Source organism: Rattus norvegicus, chromosome 17 (genome assembly GCF_036323735.1).
Source record: "Rattus norvegicus strain BN/NHsdMcwi chromosome 17, GRCr8, whole genome shotgun sequence".
Taxonomy (NCBI): domain Eukaryota; kingdom Metazoa; phylum Chordata; class Mammalia; order Rodentia; family Muridae; genus Rattus; species Rattus norvegicus.
The window spans coordinates 65,226,652-65,244,940 of NC_086035.1; the positions used below are offsets into that span (position 1 = coordinate 65,226,652).

General features: G+C 42.9%; 1 protein-coding gene across 37 annotated transcripts in view; it reads left to right on the top strand.

The window, feature by feature from the left end:
• The first annotated feature begins 255 nt into the window (after positions 1-255).
• The window catches only part of Zmynd11 (zinc finger, MYND-type containing 11), a 96,372-nt gene continuing 78,338 nt past the window's right edge, over positions 256-18,289 (top strand). For 10 of the 37 annotated variants that reach the window (XM_039095526.2, XM_063276215.1, XM_063276205.1 and 7 more), the window contains exon 1: positions 8,199-8,338. The gene's annotated coding sequence lies outside the window, so the exon portion shown is untranslated. Of the gene's footprint in view, positions 7,953-8,198; positions 8,339-8,408; positions 8,495-9,037; positions 9,174-13,969; positions 18,166-18,289 lie in introns of those variants that run through there. The other 27 variants (XM_006254150.5, XM_006254154.5, XM_063276222.1 and 24 more) reach the window with 18 other exon arrangements.

Sequence of the window (18,289 nt, forward strand, 5' to 3'; positions counted from 1 at the left end):
ACTACTGTAACAATAACCACAATAGTATGTAGTTTTGTTGGTGGTGGCAGGATTTGAACCCATAGCTTTGTCCACATTAGGCAATCATACTGCTATTGAGCTATATCCATTGGTTTGGGTTTGTTTGTTTATGTGTATGGGTGTTTTGTCTGCCTGTATGTCTGCACATGATGTGTGCCAGAGGGCACCAAAAGAGGATGTGAGATCCCCTGGAACTGGAGTTACCGATAGCTATAAGCCACCATGTAGGTGCTGGGTATTGAAGCCCAGGTCATCTGGAAGAGCAGTATCTTAGTTAGGGTTTTATTGCTGTGAACAGATACCATGACCAAGGCAACTCTTATAAATGGCAACATCTAATTAGGGCTGCCTTACAGGTTCAGAGGTTCAGTCCCTTATCACCAAGGTGGGAGCATGATACAGGAAGACTTGGTAGTTGAGTTCTACATCTTCATCTGAAGGCTGCTAGCAGAATACTGAATTTCAGGCAGTTAGGATGAGTGTCTTAAAGCCCACATACCCACATGACACACCTTCTCCAACAGGACCACATCTCCTAATAGTGCCACTCCCTGGGCTGGACATATGCAAACCATCACAAGCATCAAGTGCTCTTAACACTGAGTCATCTCCCTAGCCCCCTGTAGGGATTTTAAAGGCACAGAGACAGGGATAGTACAGACTGCTAACTTGCTATGTAACCAATTTCTGTAAAATGTTACATTCGCAAGGGCTCCATGTGGTTAGATAGCAATATTGGCTAAATACAGGTGTTCCTCCCTCCCTCTTTCCCCTCCTCCCTCCCTCACTCTCTCATTTTTCTTTTTTTCTTTTTTGGAGGTGGGGACCGAACCCAGGGCCTTGCGCTTGCTAGGCAAGCGCTCTACCACTGAGCTAAATCCCCAACCCCCCCTCTCATTTTTAATTTAAGTGTATGAGCCCCAAGAGAGTCAGCTGTCTAGCTCCCCAGTTTTGGTGTCTTTTATTTTAATGTCCACTCACTACATACAGTCCTTCCTAATGGGACTGTCAGACTAACTTTTCTCCTCCTCAAGCTTGGAAAGGTGTTGAAATGTATCCTGAAGAGGTCACAGCAAGTCTAGAGGAGCACACAGAACAGATCACATGGGGAAAGCACAGGGGAAAGATAGGTGTGTCTTAAATAGAGCCTAATGTCATAGGAATGTGGGCTTATGAGCTGAAGGGAGGTGGCCCACGCTAGGAAGTTTCAGAAAGATGTGCCCAGTCAGGCAGGGCTGTCTTGTCTTCTAGGTAGTCATCACTTGTGACCTAGCTAGGTCAACAGGTATAGAACCCAATCTTTCCTTGTGAAAAGATTGTTCTAGAATCTTTTCTGCAAGTCCAGGACTCTCCTCCCTAACTTAGTACCCAATCAAGAATCATCCAAAGGGCACAGGCAGTAAGCTATTCTCTCAGAATGGAGCTCTGAAAACAAGGATTGACTAACAAATTTTCAGGCTTCACTCTACGTGTGTGTGTGTGTGTGTGTGTGTGTGTGTGTGTGTGTGTGTGTGTGTGTGTGTGGACATGCTGGCTAGTGAGCTCTGGAGCTCTTCTTTCTTCCCAGTGCTGTAACTGCAAAGGCACACTACCATAGCAGACACTTTATGTGGGGGTCTAGCAATCTAACCCCGAGTCTTTGTGCTTGTGTGGCACTTGACTTATCACCTGAGTAATCTCTCCTACCCAACAGGGGCTCTCCTTCTCAAGAAGGCTCTGACTGTGGTGACTCAGCATTTTGGACACCCAGGGTAAAGGCATTCAGACTATCTGCCTCTGAAGTCTGTCTTCCTCTGCTGTAAATGTTCCTGTGAAGAATTTCCCAGGATGTGGCAGAGATGTCCAAGTAAAATCTAGTCTAATTCTGGTTGTTTGACAGGAAGGGAACAAAAAAAGAGTTGGAAACCAAGAATGAGTGTAAATGGTTGTTTTAAATGTTATTAAATAACTGTTAGTTATTAATTTGACCCAGTGAGTCCCTTCCCCAATAATTGAGGCAGAATCCTATGAATTTTTTATTATTTATTTATTTATATTTCAAATGTTGGACCCCTTCTCGGTCCCCCTTCTACAAACTCCCAACCCCTCCCCCTCTCCTTTGGCTCTAAGAGGGTGCTCCCCCACGCTCACACCCACTCCCACCTCACCCCTCTAGCATCCCCCTTCTCTGGGACATCAAACCTCCACAGGGGCAAGCATATTCCCTCCCACTGTGTCCAGAAAAGGCAGTCTTCTGCTACATATGTAGCAGGAGCCAAGAGCCAGCCCATGTATGCTTTGGTTGGTGGCTTAGTCCCTGGCAGGTCTGAGGAGGGGGGCTAGTTAGTTGATACTGTTGTTCTTCCTATGGAGTGGAAATCCCCTTAAGCTCCTTCAGTCCTCCACTAATTCTTCAACTGGGGTCCCCAGGCTCATTCCAATGGTTGGTTGTGAGTATCTGCATCTCTCTTAGTCAGGTGCTTCAGGTTCTGCTCTAATTTTTGTCCCTGTATTTGTATGTGTGTCCTTTTTGGTCTGGGTTACCCCACTCAGGATGATATTTTCTAGTTCCATCCATTTGCCTGCAAATTTCATGATGTCCTAGTTTTTAATACTGGGTAGTATTCCACTATGTACATGTACCACATTTTCTGTATCCATTCTTCCACTGATGGATATCTGGGATAGTCTAGCTTCTGGCTATCACAAACAAGACCACTATGAATCATGTGTCTTTGTGACTGGTGGATTCAATGCCATCCCCACCAAAATTCCAACTCAAATTCTTCACAGAGATAGAACAATTCTCAACTTCATATGAAATAAGAAAAATCTCAGGATAGCAAAACCAATTCTCAACAATAAAAGAACTTCTGGGGGAAGCATTATCCCTGACCTCAAGCTGTACTACATAGCAATAGTGATAAAATAGTGATATTGGTACAGAGACAGACAGGTCAATCAAAGGAATAAAAGTGAAGAACAAGAAATAAAGCTACACACTTATAGACCCTTGATCTTTGACAAAGCCAAAAATATACAATGGAAAAGAAAGTATCTTCAATCGATGGTGCTGGTCTAACTGATGGTTTGTATGTAGAAGAATGCAAATTGATTCATTTTTATCTTCTTGTACAAAGCTCAAGACTAAGTGAATCAAGGACCTCCACATAGAACCAGATAGGCTGAATCTAATAGAAGAGAAAGTGAACACATTGACACAGGGGAAATTTCCTGAACAGAACATCAGTGGCTCAGGCTCTAAGATCAACAATTGACAAATGGGACCTCATGAAACTGAAAAGCTTCTGTAAGGCAAAGGACACTGTCAATAGGACAGAACAGCAACCTACAGATTGGGAAAAGATTTTTATTAACCCTATATCAGATAGAGGGCTAATATCCAAAGTATACAAAGAGCTCAAGAAGTTATATTCCAGAAAACCAAATAACACAATAAAAATGGGGCACAGAGCTAAACAGAGAATTCTCACCTGAGGAATCTCGAATGGCCAAGAAGCACCTAAAGAAAGGTTCAATATCCTTAGTCATTGGGGAAATGCAACTCCTATGAATTTTTAAAATCAGTTTTAGCAAATTACTGGGTGAATTACCCCTAGTCTGTTTTTCTATATGCTATAAACGAAGAGAACATGAGTTTGATCCCCAGAACTAACATTTTGTTTACAAATGTTAGCCTGTCGTAGCACATGCTTGCAGTCACAGATCTAGGGAGATAGAGACAGGTAAATCCCTGGGCTTGCTGACTAGTTGAGATAGCCTATTGAGTTCCAGACCAGTAGGAGACATTGTCTTAAAAAGGTGAACTGTACCAGAGGGATGGCACCCAAGATTGAGTGCTGACTTCTACATGTACAATTGTGCATGCATGTGATCAAACATCTACACTCACACTCACCTACACAGCACCACCACCACCACCAAGTATCAGAGCAAACAGCTGAAGAGTTAAGGACCAATGGTTGTGGAACTCTGAAGTTCATAAAAGTCTGTGCTAATGAGAACATAACATGCAATTAGTAACCCTCCTTCAATTACAGAGGGAGCTGACTTGGGGAGAAGTTGCTACTTGCCAAAAGTTATGTAACTAGTTCAAGGTGAAGCCTGCTGAGAATGGAGTTTTGACAGGCATCCCTAAAGGTGTATATGAGGGCTAGAATGGCTCAAGCCCTGTCCTATAGCAATTGACTTAGAGTTAGAGGATCAGAAATCTGCTCTATATCTGGCTGTTAGACAGGAAGGTACTAACAGGAGTTGGAAATATACCTGTGATATTCAGGGAGCAGCCTGTGTCTTCAAGTCTCTTTGACTCAAGTAGGGGATAGAGCAGAGCTTGCTTGGTGTTACATATTTAACAATCCTTAGTTCATTTACTATCCTTAGCTACTAGTTTACACATAATAGTCACAATATATCTACACATAGCACAATCTCTTGACCTTGAAATTGTAATTCGTATACATTAAGAAAAACTACAGGCAGGGAAGGTGGCTCAGTGAATAAAGGGCTCTCTATGTAAGCAATGAGGACCTGAATTTAGATCTCCAGCACCCAGGTGACTGCTGAATGTACATGGCTCTAAGCCCACACTTGGAGTGAGGGGTGGCAGAGACATGGATTAATGGGGTTCTTGGTCAGCCAATCTATTGAAAAGTGCCTCCAGGTTCATTGAGAAACCTTGTCTCAAAAGACTCAGTGGAGAAGCAATTGAGTAAGATATGCTGAGGTCAATCTCTCCCCAGCACAAGCCCATACACCTTCACACACACACACACACACACACACACACACACACACACACACACCCCACATATACACCACACACACACACGTATGCACTACACACATACGTACACACATGGAAAAAAGAAAAAGTGTAAGACAGAAATGACAGATCTTCTGGCATTATGTTATTAAAAGTATATCTTAACAGGGCTTTTCTTTCCACTGAGACGACCAACCCTCCCTGCAGCATTTTTCATTTAACTGGTGCTGTGTACCTGGATATGTGGCAATGTAGCACAACAAATTAGCTTGTGGTTTGGAGAAGGAAACGGGGAAGATCTCATTAGATTGAGCTCTAGGAAAGTTGCTTTGTAGGAAGTGACGCTTTACACTAGTCACCCTACCACCACAGCCAGATGCTTTCTGTCTACTTGCTCTCCACAGTGCGCTTTTTCTTCTGAGTTTCTGGAGTTCTACACTAGATAGATGGTGCTACACCATGCCCTTGAGTTTACGCTCTTGGAGGAGAGCTATCGAAATGACTCAGGGTTTATGTCATCCACCCTTTAATGCAAAGCAGAGCTATAAAGCCAAGAATAACAGTAAAAGCAAAACAAAAACACTGCACTTCAGTGGCAGGGGTGCCTGAGTTATTAATTACTACAATTAGCAAGAGCTCTCAGAACTCCACAAGAAATACTGAACTTTCCTAAGAAAACAAAAACAAAACTCAGGGGAAAGTACACAAGGAGTAACTTCTCATAAACATATTTTTGAGTGAGACCACACTTGGTTTTGATACAATTTATACACCTTCACAGTCAACTTTATTCGTCTCCGTGTGACTTTCTTTAATACACCCTTCCCTGACCCATTCCTGGAGAATTTTGGACATTTTTTTCTCTACTCAAAATCTCACAAATATGCACCTATATGACTTTTCCTAGTTTTGGAAAATATTTCAGTTTTTCTATGACTTAAGTCATTTGGACTTTGTAAGAAAAAAAAGTATAAAGTAGGAATATAATTCACTTCCTCAACAGACAAAATTCCCACTCTTAATTACTCGAATAGTCTCTGCTTTCTGTATTTCCACAATTTTTCTCAAAGCCGAATGTGAAAGAAGCAACCTGCTGAATAGAAATTTTGTAGCATAGAGTGTATCGGTTGTGGCCAAGGAAGAATGGAGGGCTGTGTGGGAGTCTGCCAAACACATGTAGATTGATGCAAACCACCCCTCAACTCTGTCATTCTTCCTGTCTCCAATTTCTCCCCTCAGAACCTTGACCTTATGCCTTCTTTCACAACCCAGTACATAAATCCAGGCTATGTCACAGGTTGCACGGAAATGACTATATTACTTTGGTCTTCCAGACCTTCTCCCAACCTCTAGCCACTGGCCTTCTGACTCACCCTCATATCTCACACTCACCTACCCAGCAGACAGACAAATGCAGTTAATAGAGCTATTGGGCTATTGGGCTATTGGGCTATTGGGCTGGGAAACTCAAGCAAAGAAATAGGAAATCCTATGGTATATATAAAAATAGAAGTTATTTCTATTCTGTATAACTGGGGTGGGGGTGGAGGAGTTATTTTCTTTCCTAAAAGGTATGATTCTGACTTAAAAAAAAAAAAGTTGGGGCTGGGGATTTAGCTCAGTGGTAGAGCACTTACCTAGGAAGCGCAAGGCCCTGGGTTCGGTCCCCAGCTCTGAAAAAAAAGAACAAAAAAAAAAAAAAAAAAAAAGTTGATTCAGTTAAAGAAGTGGTTCCCAGTCCAGCAGGCTAATCAGATACGGCATGATTTTCCCCTGGGCAGCTTTAGCCCATTCATCTAGGTTTAATGATGACTTTTGAAATACACAGTTCTTTCATGCCACCACACAGGTGGGTCCTGGGGCTCTAACTCAGACCTTCAGGCTTGGTGGTGAGTGCCTTTATTTGCTGAGCAATCTTGCTGCCATATTTTATTATTTAAATGAATTATAAATATTTCATGATCTTTGAAGTGGAAAAACAAAAAAGTCAGAAACAAACACCAAAAGACCAAACACTACTTACTCTCTGAGATGCTGGTATCAACGGCAGGGCTGTTAGCAGTTTGAAAGATCACATTTGACTGGTGTACTTCAAAAGTCAACTCAATGCTGCACTAAGTAATTTCTAACTTAGAGATCAGAATTGTAAACAGATGGATAATTTGTTTAAGAACCCTGGATATCTAGGGGCATCTCCAGTGATTTTTCAGGTACATATATCCAATGAGAATAGGGACAGGCAGTCTTGGCTAATGGGTTTTCCCTTTTAAACTCCTAGCAGGCAAAGGTTGTTAGGACTACGTATGACATCTGTATGTGCTTTTATCTCTGCAACTTTTCCCCCAAGACTTTTTAAGCCACATAGCTTAAGGGCTCTCCTCTGATTAGATCTAGAATTGCTCACTAGAAAAGATAACCTAGTTCTCACAGCAATTTGTAATGCTCTAACCAGAGTGATAATGGGTGGTCCATTCTCTCTAAACATCCCATTTGTGCATATTTGGGACTGGGGAACTTTGCAACTCTTTTTTTTTTTTTTTTTTTTTTTTTTTAATCACAGGATTGGGAAGCGTGGGATACTATCTTACCCACTCGGGGCAGTACACCGGCGAGTGCCTGTCCAACACGGAGCCATTAGGAGTCAAGCAAAGTGCGGAGCGGGTCTACACCGCAAGCCGCAACGCAGCCCACCGGGCTTGGCCGGATCCTAACAATGCTACCCTCGCGTCTCGGTGCTCGCCTCCAGCGCGCCTGCACGTACGTAGCTTACACGTGTGTGTTGATATGGAGTTCGTGTGTGGACCCCTTAGAATATGCTGAAACCGATTTCTCAGAGGGGCGCCGGACACAGGTCGAGGGAAGGTAGGAGCGGGTGCGGCGGGCTCTCCCGGCCTCGGGGCGGGGAGGCAGCGCGGGCCGCGCAAGTCCCGCGCCGGCCGCTAGAGCCCCCCGTGCGCGGCTCGGCCCAGGCCCCGCGCTCGCCCGGTCCGGCCCCGCGCGGGGAAACACTCAAGCGCACACAATGAACTCTGAGGAGGCCGCGAGCTGGGCCGGCCGCCGCGCCCGCACCGTGTGAACCGCCTCTTAGTGGGGATGCCAACTTTGCCCCCCGGGCGTCCTCTGCAGCCCCGCAGGCCCCGCGCCGCCGTCGGGCTGAGGAGACGCGGTGAGTGGAGCGAGAAAGCGAGAGAGCGAGCGAGCGAGTGAGGGAGCGCGCGCGGCGGGCCAGGCCTCCAGCCGGCGCGCGACGCCCCGGCCGCCTCGCCCGGCTTCGCCCCGGCGCGCGCTGAGGCGTTTTCTGTAGTGGAAGTCGCCGCCAACATGGCGCCCCTCGAGCCCCGAGCCCTCCGCGCTGAGCCAGCGGGGGGAGCCGAGGAGGAGGGAGGAGATGGCGGGGAGGAGGAGGCGGCGGCCTGCGTCCCCCCCCGCCCCCCGCGCCCGTCGCCGGCTGAGGCCCGAGAGGCGCCGGGCGGCGGGAAGGAGGCGGCTCCGGAGGGAGGGCCGGGCGCGGCGGCGGCGGCGGCGGCGGCGGCGGCGGAGCGGAGCATAATGGTGGGGAAAGCTCGGCGGCGGCGGCGGGGCGACTGGGTGGCTGGGAGGGTGGAGGCACCCTCGGTGGTGGCGCGGCCTGTGCTGTGGCGGCTGCCGGGACCGCAGGCTCCCGGGCGGGCGGCGGCTGACGGGGGCCTCAGGGACAGCCCCGGGCCGGTGAGGCCTGAGGGGTGGGCGCGCTCCCTCTGTCCAGCACCTTTTACCTCAGGCTGCCGTGAGGAGCGGGCCCGGCGTGAAGGCCGCGGACAACCGCGCGCGGCCTGCTGGCGCGGGGAAGCCGCGGAGTCTTGTGAGATCCTCCCGCCGGGTCCCCGCGCCTCCCGCTTGGCCAGGCCCTGGGGCCTTTGCGCGGAACGTGTAGCGGGCGGAGGGGAGCAATGAAAGCGAATGTTCCTGAGACCCGAGACCTGTGTCCGTCGCTCTCCCGGGGCTGCAGGCGAGCGGGTTGCGAGGCCTCAGCTGCCTCAACAGGTCCTCCTGGCCGTCCTAGGGGATCAGCCGCCTTGTGCCCACGCAGAGCTGGGGAGAGAAGCTGATGGGGACGCTGCCAGTGGGGCTGTGGCCCGAACTTTCTCTTGCACGGTCTCCTCTCTTGCCTTTTTTCCTGGGCCGAGCCGAGGGGTCTTTTGCGGTGTGTCCGTGGGACTTCAGTCGTTGGTGATGTGTTTGTGGTGTTCAGTGTTTGCCGTGTGTCCGTGGTACTGACTGTCCTATGTGATTTGTGTGTAGCACTCTGTCACGGGCAGTATGCACACAGTACCCTGTGTCCTCTGATCTGTCTAAACGCCGGCCTCTGCCTCCGTGCAGCTGAACTGTGCACTGTATCCGGAGAGTGGTAAGATGTGTACATAGCATTGTGTGCGGTTGAGTATGCCGTAAGCTTGTATAGAGTATCCAGTGTCATAAAGTGTTACAGAGTATCTGGTGTTAATAGCCTTTGCACGACCAGTGTGACCGGTGTCTTATACTGAATACACACGCAGTACGTGGTTTCCTGTAGAGTTGTGTACACAGCTACTAGTGTCATATATAGTGTTTACGCAGTTACCCATGTTTGGGTATGTAGGGGGCATATACTGTACCCAGTGTCTTATGTGGTGTGTATCCAATTGCTGGTTTCACTTGCTGTATACATAATGACTGGTGTCGTGTGTTTTTGAGCTTGGAGGAAGTGGCCAGGTGACCCAATGAGGGAGAGGTCACCCCAAAGGCAGTAAGTAGTTTAAGGTGTTTTTGTGAGACTCTCTGGCCCAGGCTCTCTGCTTCACCTGGGAGTTAAGTTTCCTGCAGTCAATTGTGTTGTATGCTGGTAAAAACATTTTAAAAAATCTCTAAGAGACACAGAAGGTAAATGATTAAAAAAAAAAAAAGGAGAAGAAAACAAGATATGTGATACCTTTTAGCTTAATTATTATGGGATACATAATGATTGGGGAGAGGGGGGTGGTGCCATCGATTCCAATTAGTGTCTAGAAGTTATTAGAGAGTGTCTGGTTGTACTCAAAAAGTTTGAATGTTTTGTGGCAGGCAAGATGGTGTTTGTACTTTTTAAAATCTCTAATGTGTTGGATGGGAAGAAGAAATGTGAATTTATGTACAGGCATATTATTTTCCTGGTCTTTGTTTACATTGTAGTCAGTATTTTGGCTGGCTCTAAGATGAAGAGGCCAGAGAATCAAAGATCAGAAGACATGAGATGCGATTATGATCACGTCAAAATAAGTTTCTTGTTGAACTCCGCTGTACTTTATACACTATCTTTTTCTGTATAGGCTGTTCATGTGAAAACTGCATCTCTTGTATTCTCCAAGGTTTGGTTCTTTTTTCAGTTACCATTCACAATAAATGCTGTGCTTTCTTTATAAAGAAAAATGGATTAAAAATGTTAGAACCACACTCTAATTCTACTTAAATAGTCTTCAGATATCCCAGAGTTGGTGCTCTGGGTGAATGCCCATTTGCATGTTTCTGTAAAGGACATAGGTTATTTCACCCCTTTGTAACCCTCCCTCTATGACCCTTTAGATGGTTCTGATAGCGTACAATAGAGGCATTCATATCCTGGCATAACTTAGTTGAGATGCTAATTGGAGCAAAGATTTTTTGACGTTTGTAACAGAACTATCACATGCTGTTAGGACAGTGGTTGCTTAAAGCCCTAACCAGCTGTTGGGAGATTTTTATTACCCTCTTTAGCTTTCAGTTGATTGACTTTTTTTTTCTAAATAATATAAAAAAATTATTAAATCTAAGCAAAGAGAATGTGTCATGAAAAGGGAAAAAAACTAGCAAATGAGCAGCAAACTTGAGCCTTTCACTGGTTGCAAACCTTCACTTGAACTTAACATTAATTTTTTCAGGGTGATTAATTTTTGTTTTTGTTTTTATTTGAGTCATGGCATAATGATTAAAACCACAGACCTAGAGGCCCAGTGACTTGGGTTTGAATCTCCCTTGGGTCATTTAGTAGGCTCTTGGCAAATGACTTAACTTTTTGCAGGTTAGGCAATGAAGAACAAGGAGTAACTGAACCAACCTCACAGTTCTTGTGAGGATTAAGTCGTTCCGAAGCAGTGCCAAGCTCCCCAGGACTGTGAGGACAGGTTGCACAGCTGAGGTCCTCATTGTGGAGCATTGTTTCCTCCTCGACTTAGGACTTACAGAGCTACAACCAAAGCTGAGCTCCCATCTAGTGTTCTTGTGTTCCCTGCTAAGCCTCTAGTATCTAGCTTGGAAGAAAGTTGTTATTTTCTGTCCCCTGTATTTAATCAATTTGATGTTGCTCTAAGAAAGACTGTGTGGATTGGGCACTATCGATAGTTTGTAAAGTTGCCTAGAAGTGGCCATTTTGGTGCAAGTTAAGTACATACAACTGGCTTTAAAAACCCATTAGCTCAGAACATGGCTCAGATGGTGTCTGACAACTTACGTCCTCTTCATTTTGAACTTCTGTTTTCTGTAGTGGAGATTATGTATGGAAACTTTCTAGTTTTGTTGTTACTGTGTATGTTTATGCATGATGTGTGCCAGTGTGCATACTGTGGCATGAGTGTAGAGGGCAAAAGACAACTTGCAGGAATGAGTTCTCTCTGTTCTGGGGATTGAATTCAGAATCGACAGGCTTTTATGGCAAATGCCTTTACAGACTGAGCCCTCTTGCTAGCTCACAACTTTGTAGTTGTTAGTTTTTATTTTGATACATTGCTACTTTGCTTCTCTCAGTGTACCCTCGCTGTTGCTGTTTTTGTTTTTCCTCCCTCCTTCTTGGGGTTTTATTTACAAATCATATAAACACTAGAAGGGACACACACACACACACACACACACACACACACACACACACACACAGCTCCCAGAAGCAATTTTAACAATGGTTGTTTTTGGTTTTTAACTCATTACTTCCGAACCCCTGGTATTCATCATCCCTGACAAATACACATAGCTGAAACAGAGCATTGAAAGTTATTTTTAACCATTGACTGTACAATGTCAAGTTATATGTTTTATATGGCTTAAGTAGATAATCTGCAGAGAACAACTGTGGCCACCCTTTCACCAGCTCATTCTGGAGACCAATTCCATTTCTCACCCATATTTTTTTCTAAGAATTGATAAGAGACGGAAGGCAGCTAGTTTACATTTGCATATGGCTCTCCTACAGTGACCATGAACTGCTTGCAGTGTCTGTTGTCTTATTGTCCCAATGAAGCTAGGTTGTGCTGTGGTGACTAACACCCCCCAGCCAAGGACCTGTGGCTTCCTTGGTTCTCTGTTGAAATGTAATCACAGAAGTGAGTACCATGAAGTAAAACATTGCTGTTTCTCCACCACTGTGCAGTGTTCTCCTACACCGACTCACTTAAACAATTGTATACTTTCAGCTTAACTGTATAGAAGTCTTTAAATATGGGAAGTTGACTGCCTTATAGCAGTGTGCTCCCCGTTGCACTGTTCATGTGCATGCCTGTGCACAGGAGTACATGTAGGGATCTGTGTAACAGTGATTGTCAGAGATCCCTGGGATGCTGGGTGACTGACAGGAGTGGAAGCTGCAGAAGAGAGAGAATTTAAATTCCTGAGAGCAGTTCTTTTGAATAATCTAGCTGCTAAACATGCATGAAATGGTTGATCATTTTAAGTTTTAAGGAAAGGGAGAGAAGAGGGAGGGAGAAATAGAAATATAAGCTTGCTGTTATTGACCTTTTTCCATTTAGAAAATTCTAGTTAGTTTCTACTGTGGAAATGTTATATAAGAATCAGAGTAAAAATTACTTATAAATAGAAAGCAATAATCTTTAAGTAAAACATATATTGGAACATTTAAAAATACTTGCTTAGTCCATTGTGTATTCAAGTAGATAAAATTAGGCAAATTGTTAGAGGTAGATACTTAACTGGACAATTTGTCTATTAAGAATAGGTTAGTCAGATGTTTAATCTTGCAGATTTTTATGTTGTCTTCTATTCAATAACAGGTTTTTTATTTTTAAGTCAGGTCCTTTAATGGAGACTTTAACACTTGGGTCAGTGTTCTCTCAGTAAGATGCAGGTTAAGACCTTAGCGCCTGTTAAATAAGAGGAGTAGAAATCCCTTATGTTCAAGTGCTTAAGTCATCCATTTACTATGCCATTGTAAAGATATAGCTCTTTGGCTGTGTGGCAAGCTTCGTGAAGTTTATTCCATGAAGTATTTGCTTTATGAGTGGCTACAACGTGCCTGACTTTATTTCAAACCAACAATAACCAAAAAAAAAAAAAAAAAAGTAGACAGTGGTAGATACTGGTAGGCCAGTAAGCCAGGCATAGTGTTGTACACACATTTAACCTCAGTATACAAGAGGCAGAGGCAGCTGGATCTCTTGAGTTTGAGACTACTCTGGTCTACAGAGAGTTCCATGACAGCTAGAGCTACACAGAGAAACCCTGTCTCAAAAAAAAACCAAGAAATGAACAAATGAATAAGTGAATGATAGACTAGAATTTGTTTATTTCATAGATATGGGAAAGTTAGATTTATGAACGGGCCATAGGTGAATTAGAAAGGGTGTGTTGGAGGTTGGGGATTTAGCTCAGCGGTAGAGCACTTGCCTAGCGAGCACAAGGCCCTGGGTTCGGTCCCCACCTCCGGAAAAAAAAGAAAAAAGAAAAAAAAAAAAAAGAAAGGGTGTGTTGCTGACAACTTGCATATATTTTTAAACTGAATAATATTTTTATAAACAAATTAGTTTTGTTTTAAGGCATACTTTAAGTCCATAGTTATGCATAACATAAGATCACATTGAAATGTTATATTGTATTTTGTAGAAATTAAATAGTATATACTTTTCGATATATTTATTAATGCATTATTACTTATTAAGACTTTGCTTTGTATCAGATACTTGCTAGATACTGAGGTAAATAAGATAAAAAGTTAAAGTAACAGTTGAGACTTTAGAGTAACAGTTATCAAGCCAGTGGAATAAAATGTAATGAGAAGTAAGTCCAGAGTGCTGCAGTGTGGATGAGCTGAGATACATTGTATTTGACTTGAGATTCTTTGGGAGGTCTTAATATTGTAGATGTCTAATTTATTCTAGTTTGTAACCTTGACATACACTAATCACTTGTGGTTTCTTCTTTTTTTTTTTTTTTTTTTTTTTCTGAGCTGGGGACCGAACCCAGGGCCTTGTGCTTGCTAGGCAAGCGCTCTACCACTGAGCTAAATCCCCAACCCCTCACTTGTGGTTTCTAAAAGCTACTTTTTTATGTCTGGTGATACTGCTCTGTTGAAAAGCAGAGCCGGAATAAACACCCAGGACATGCTTCCCCAGATATTATTGGAGCAAGTAAAGAAAGGTAGATCTATTGAAGATTGTTAGTGCTTTCTTCAACTACTTTAGTCTGTCAAGTAAACCTAAAATATAGCTTAAAGATGGGGTATCATTTCCCATAGTTTTAGCATTTATCATGGAAACATGGAAGATCTATGCAAATTTTAAAATGAATATATGTTGAGAGTCTGTAACATAATATTCTCATACAGTGTTTGAAACATTTGTAAAATCAGGAAGACACTAAACTTCCTGGACTCAGGTATTTCACCTTGCAGATTAAATTGCTTTAAAAGCCTACTTTGTGAACAGTTTTTTAGGAAGATTTCTTTCCTTATAAATATGGCCTATGGCAACACCTTTTTTTTTTTTGGTTCTTTTTTTCGGAGCTGGGGACCGAACCCAGGGCCTTGCGCTTCCTAGGTAAGCGCTCTACCACTGAGCTAAATCCCCAGCCCCGGCAACACCTTTTTATATTATCATTTTTTAAGGTGTTGGTAATTGAGGACTTACCATACTAGGCATGTTATACATCCACATATCCCTTACAATAGTGTCTTGAAGGAAGTAGTGGGATTTCATAGTAAAGGAACAAGCTTCTATTGCCCAGAGTCACAGAGGTGTAAGCAAATTGGTTTGAATTCAAACTTAGGAGCACCAAATGTTCAGGCCATTGTTCTTCTCAGTCTAAGTCCCATAAACCTTCCGGGTTTTTGTACTGACTCACCTGTCTCCCTGGAAGACCTTTATAAATCTAGAAGGACAGGCAGGCAGACATAAGACTGTGAGACCAAGCTCATTTGGAAAAGTAGGAGTTGGAAAGAAAAGAATATTAGAAAACTGATAATCAGAACATTCCACAAATAAAGTTCGGGTTAGTTCCAATTTCTTTGTTAATGATAGCTAGTAATATAAGAACAAGCATATATAATTGGTTCATTTTCTTTCCGTTGCCATAGCAGCTCATATTATGGAGACACAACTTGGCTCAAGTTCAGGAGTAGTGAGTGGGGATACTTAAATCTTTATATATAGTAGGAGAATCATGCTTGGAAATACTTGGCATGAGCTCCAGGGCTAAAGCCTTGCTGTCTTAGGAGGGGTAACCTTTGTCTTGAATCTTAGCTGTCGCTCAACTGGGTAAGTTAATTTGGACTGAAATCCTAAGTTCTGGAAGGTTTCTCTGCACGCTAAGCCTTCAGATGTCTGCAGGGTATGTTCTGCTGTCCACAGTGAAAGGATGTGATTCCCGGAGAAGCACATGCTCTAAGGAGGGGATGCGCAGCATTGCAGCATCCAGAGCCACGCTCCCCAGGCAGTCAGCAGTGATGCTGCAGTGGGATATTAAATATGATTTTCTCATTTAGTAGCTATGCAGAAGTTTTCAGAAAGAAGCAGTCCCTTAATGAAGGCTAATTATGGGGAAGCTTTCTCAACTTGAAAGCTATTGAGTTTTTTTCTTTTTCAGTTTTATTTTTGTTATTTGATTTATCTGCTTAGTATTTTTCTGTCTTAAAATTGCATCGGAAAAGCAAATCCTTAATTTTTAATTGGATTTTTATATGAAGCCCTTTCCCAATTAACATAAAGTTTATCTATTTTAACTGCTTGGGTATTACAGTAAAAAAGAGAGCCTAGCCTATTGGGGGGCGGAATTAATTTACCATTGGAGATATGTTTTAAACTACAAAGGAAAAAGTCTAAGGTAACTTGTTTTCTACTGTGTTTTTGTTAGCATTTCTCTTTATATACAGAAATATCAAGTTAAATATCACTACCAAGATGCCTGAAGTTTTTGTTTTAAAATTTCTAAATATTTTACCACTCTGCATATACATGTATGTGTGTATCTGTATGTGTGTTTGTGTGTGTGTGCATGCGTGCACGCGTGTGTGTATGTATATATACCTTCTGCACATAAAATCTTAAAAAAAATCACTTGCTTCTGATTGACATTTCAGGTAAGAAACTATCATTCGAATCATTTGAAGTTAAAGATTTATTAGACTTGTTTAAATAAAGTTAGCTTTTTATGTTAATTAAAAACTAATTAGACATCAGTTTAACTCAGAGTTAGACTTTTTCTTGTTCATTTGTATATTTTAAATGCTAATGAAAAGTATCCTAGGTAAGCCTTGCTTATAGTAAGGTTGGAACCTCTCCGATTTTCAGGGGAATTTTAGATGACAGTGCTATAGGACTCACATTAGAGAACCAAGAATAATCTATCATACTGGTTCTCAGTCGTGGATGAGCATCTGAACTATTTGTTATTACTATTGCCACAAAAATGTTGATTCAGAATCTTTGAAGGTGGGACTGGGCTCTAATTCTGTAAAGCCCCATGTTAGTTTCTAAATTAATCTCTCTCTCTCTCTCTCTCTCTCTCTCTCTCTGTGTGTGTGTGTGTGTGTGTGAGTGTGAGTGTGTGTGTGTGTGTGTGTGTGTGTGTGTGTGTGTGTGTGTGTATCTTTGAAAACTCCTTTTGGGGATAGCTTACTGAAAATGATATATCCTGGGACCTTTGGCTCTACTTCTCAGGAATTGCTGAAGAATCAGACCTTATATGTTTATCATGTATGCATGAGACCCCAGGTTCTATTTTAGCACCAAAAGAATCAATGGATCAAGTATCTAAAGGTGTTCACACTCTTCCAGGTCCACAAAAGTTCAAATGCATGGCAGGCTAGCTTCAGAGGAAGGATTTAGGGCATGCACCACTGATGAAGCACTCATCACAGAGTCAGAACCTGTTCCTCTTCTGACTGTGTGGTGCCGCCCACTTGCAGTCCACTGTCTGCAGTGATAGCCAAGCCCTGCCTCTTCTTTTAGAGGGTACCGACACTTTTTTTTCTGTAAAAATACTTTTAATTCTGGATCAGATACATTGAATATTTATATTTCTTTTTGTTGCTGTTAGAATTTTATTTAAATGAAAACATTCTTACAAAAGAATGTTTTTACGAAGGAGTTTTTTGTTTTGTTTTGTTTTACAAAATTTTAACTTGAAATTTTAACTGAAAATTTTAGATGGCAGTACTGTCTGGTTTTGTATTTGTTTCTAAGTCCAGGTACTATTTCCTGGATGGTTCTCAGTGCTATAAGGAGGGCAGGGAGCCTGACTTTGGGTTCACAGACTGTGATTTACTTGGAAGAGCTGGCATTCTGTGAAAAGAAAGGCTCAACTAAAGATTGGCCACACCAACCTGATTTCTATCACCTTGGTGAAGAGGGACCACAGGCTACTTTGGCCTCTCTGTGTCAGTGCTCTGTGAGATGGGAAATGTTACAAGGCAGTAGTCTGAGCTGTCCACAGTCATTTTCCTTCCCTTGGAGATGATACTCTTATTAGGACATTTTAGGGTATATATTCATATTCCAATTTTCCCTTGTAAGTTCTTTTTATAAAAGTTTCCATGTTTCCCTTAAGCATTAACCAAGGCATTCAGTTATTCATTCAATAATAACCCCCCCATGTGCAATTATCACTGCTATATTAAATAAAGAATTTGATGATTGGATTTAAAGTCTGTGAGTGGGCTGAAGGTGTTGCTCAGTGGTAGGGCACTTGACCTTAATTTGAAAGGCACTGGGTTCAATCCCCATTACTTCAAGCAAGTAAAAAGTACATGCATGTATCATGTTGCATGCATTTGCTGTTTTGATCACATTCATCCCACTTTTACTGTCATCAGTCCCATGATTTGATTTCTTTGTTTTACTTTTACAAAGTTCTTATCTTCGTATTATTCTTATTACTTAAGGTTTTTCTGTTACTGTCTAAATTCCTTGACTTAGCTTTTAAACTTTGTTAACCATGCCCAAAGTGCTGTTTGTAGAGTAGGAGGGTTATGTGAATGTATAGGTTGCCAAAAGAATCAGCTCTTCATCTTTGCAGTGTCTGTTTAGTACAAGCAAAACTCTGATTCTCTTGTTCTGCCCACAACCCACTGGACACACTGTGGAGTAAATGATTGGACCAACAGCTGTGGGATCTTGGACGCCTGCTCCAAGGTGTGTGCTCACCTGGGCTCTCCCAGTCCTACCTCAGTGCTCTGATTGAAATAATAGTTCCATTTCCCACAGTGACTTGAACTTCGACTTCTCCTGCCCCCACCATTCTTGTAGCTAACACTAG